The 2,693-nt window shown below is 39.4% G+C and overlaps 1 non-coding gene across 1 annotated transcript; it reads right to left on the bottom strand.

The window, feature by feature from the left end:
- Nucleotides 1–1,549: 1,549 nt before the first annotated feature.
- On the bottom strand, nucleotides 1,550–1,656 carry LOC127077307 (small nucleolar RNA R71). Its single transcript, XR_007787145.1, has one exon. It is a non-coding gene; the product is annotated as a small nucleolar RNA R71 (small nucleolar RNA).
- Between the last annotated feature and the right edge of the window lie 1,037 nt (nucleotides 1,657–2,693).

The following is a 2,693-nucleotide window of genomic DNA, read 5'->3' as shown; positions in this document are numbered from 1 at the left end:
TTTTATAAATTCAATCATAATGCCACATGCCTATTAAGAACATAAAGCGGTAATAGTAATGCAAACCTGTTTGCAATTGAATTGCAACCTTGAATGGGCAAGTCGGATTGGGTTGGGCGGATATAACCTTGGTGCAGATGAGTTTCCTTCAGGGTTTCCTTTAGGGTTGCTCTGAATTCTCTGGGTTAGCCTCCAGGGTTTGTTGTGCCTTCTTTCTATCTCCGGTTTTGTTCCCTCTTCCCCTTTTTTTTATTTGTGACTGAAGTGTTGGTATTTATAATGCTTTTTCGTGACCTAATGGGCTCAGAATGAAGCTCAGAATTTTCTGTTATTCGCAAGCTTCGCTAGGCGAGTGGCATAGCGAAGAATTCGCTAGGCGAAGGAGTTGCTCGCCTAGCAAGCATGCCAGTTTGGGCCATTTTCCGGATTTGGCCATCTGTGAGCTGGGTTTTGGTTCCTTTAAGGTCAATGCCTTGGAGAATGAGTTGGAGTGCCTTAAAAATGCCTTGTAATATTAACGGGCAAATTTTGGGGTATGACAGAGAGCAAAATCCTGTGGTTAGGAGGTGTGATCTTTGTCAATAGCGCGCGAGTGTGAGACGAGACCTTTAAGTCAATATTTTCTACATAACACAATATAATCATATTTAGTGCCCAAATTCTACCTAAGCCCGAAGGAACGCGAAATCCATATTCCAGACTCATTTGTTATTATAACGTTTAAATCTTTAGAAATTAGTATTTTCGTTTTCGTTCGTAACCTTATTCCTTTTAGCCTAAGCTTTGGATTACAACAATAGATAACATTAGCTTGACCATTAGTCTTTGTGGGTTCGATAATCTTTTAAAACTACACGATAGGTTATTCACTTGCAGTCATAATCCAATAAACACCCCCATCGCGATCAAGTTTTTGGCGCCGCTTCCGGGGACTAATTTAGTCTATATTGTGATTCCTTTGTTGTGCAGTATAGACTAAGGCAACAATTTTTCTTTCTTTTTCTTTGTCGATTGTATGCCAGATACTCGCTCTTAAAGGAAGGAGTTAGAGAAACCAATTGACGATATCGGGCGTTATCTTAATCTAAGACGCTGAATCAACAATTTTTGTATCAAATACGATCTTCTAGATCCTAACACCCCAATTTCAGAACCAGAACCAATTATGGCCGAAAGACCACAAAACCGACAGTTGAAGTATTATGATGTTCCATCGCAAGTAGAACCACATAACAACATTGTTGCCATTGCCATCAATCAGAACGATTTTGAGTTGAAACCTTCGCTATTATTAGCCGTTGAACAAAACTAATTTTCAGGTAGTCCTACAAATGATCCTAACTTACATTTGTTAGTATTTGTGCAATACGCGGACACTGTGAAAGCAAATGGTGTCAACCAAGAAGTGGTTAGACTACGTCTTTTCCCTTTTTCCTTAAGAGATATAGCTAGAGCTTGGCTCCAGTCTCTACCTTCAAACCCAGTAACCATATGGGACGAGTTTAAGAAAGTCTCCTTAACCCGATATTTTCCACCAAGCAAAACAGTTATGCTAAGATCTCAAATCAACGGATTTAAGTAAAAAGACAATGAATCTCTTTTGGATGCTTGGGAAAGATACAAGGACATGATGAAACTTTGTCCACACCATGGAATTGAAGAATGGATGATTATCCATACCTTCTATAATGGTCTTCTATATAACACCACGATGAATTTAAGCGTTACCGTTGGCAGAGATGTAATGGACAAACCTTATGATGAAGCTTATGAACTCATAGAGAACATGGCCCAAAATCATTTCCAATGGGGAGGAGAATGTGTTGTTGTAGAAAAATTAACTCCGAAAAGTGGAATATATGAAGTTAATGGCATAAACCGCGTCAATGCTAAAGTGAATGCGCTTACTCAAAAGATTGAAAGCTTGGCCATAACACCAGAAGCTACCGTAGCTGCCATAACACCAAACTGTGAATTATGTGGAACCCCTGAACACACTAATGCTGATTGTCAATTATTGGATGGTGTTGCCACCGACCAAGTAAGTTATGCTCAAGGAAACCCATATTCGAACACTTACAATCCTGGTTAGAGGAACCATCCGAACTTTTCCTATAAAAGTAACAATGCATTGTTTCCACCAAATCCATCACCTACTATTCCACCTGACTATCAGAAAGGAGTCCATGTTGCTCCACAAGCACCTAGAAATTCAAATTTGGAGATCATGATGGAAAACTTCATAAATGCTCAAGCTCAACAACATAAAGAATTTGTAAATCAAAATGCGCATACGAGTGAACTGATGAAACAATTGTCAAATAAGTTTGGTGTTATAGCTACCCATAACAAAATGTTAGAAACCTAGATCTCCCAAGTAGCCCAACAAAAAGTCATAATAGCAGCCCCAACTGGAGCATTTCTTGGTTAACCTCAACCAAACCCAAAAGGCCACGCTAACGCTATCACACTTCGGAGTGGACTAGAATTAGATGAACTAGTTGACCCAAGAATCCAAAATTCGTCCATGTATCAAAATTCTGGTAAGGGATCCGAAAAGGTAAATGAACCAACCAAAGATGGAAAGAAAGTCGAGAGCAGAGAGGTAACAAATAAAGAACCACCTTATGTGCCTCCGCCACCACACAAACCATTTGTACCTTATCCCCAAAGACTTGTTAAATCCAAAAATG

The sequence above is a fragment of the Lathyrus oleraceus genome, chromosome 4 (genome assembly GCF_024323335.1).
Source record: "Lathyrus oleraceus cultivar Zhongwan6 chromosome 4, CAAS_Psat_ZW6_1.0, whole genome shotgun sequence".
Classification (NCBI taxonomy): domain Eukaryota; kingdom Viridiplantae; phylum Streptophyta; class Magnoliopsida; order Fabales; family Fabaceae; genus Lathyrus; species Lathyrus oleraceus.
Note: the sequence above shows the minus strand (reverse complement) of the source record. Positions and strands in the feature narration are given on the sequence as shown.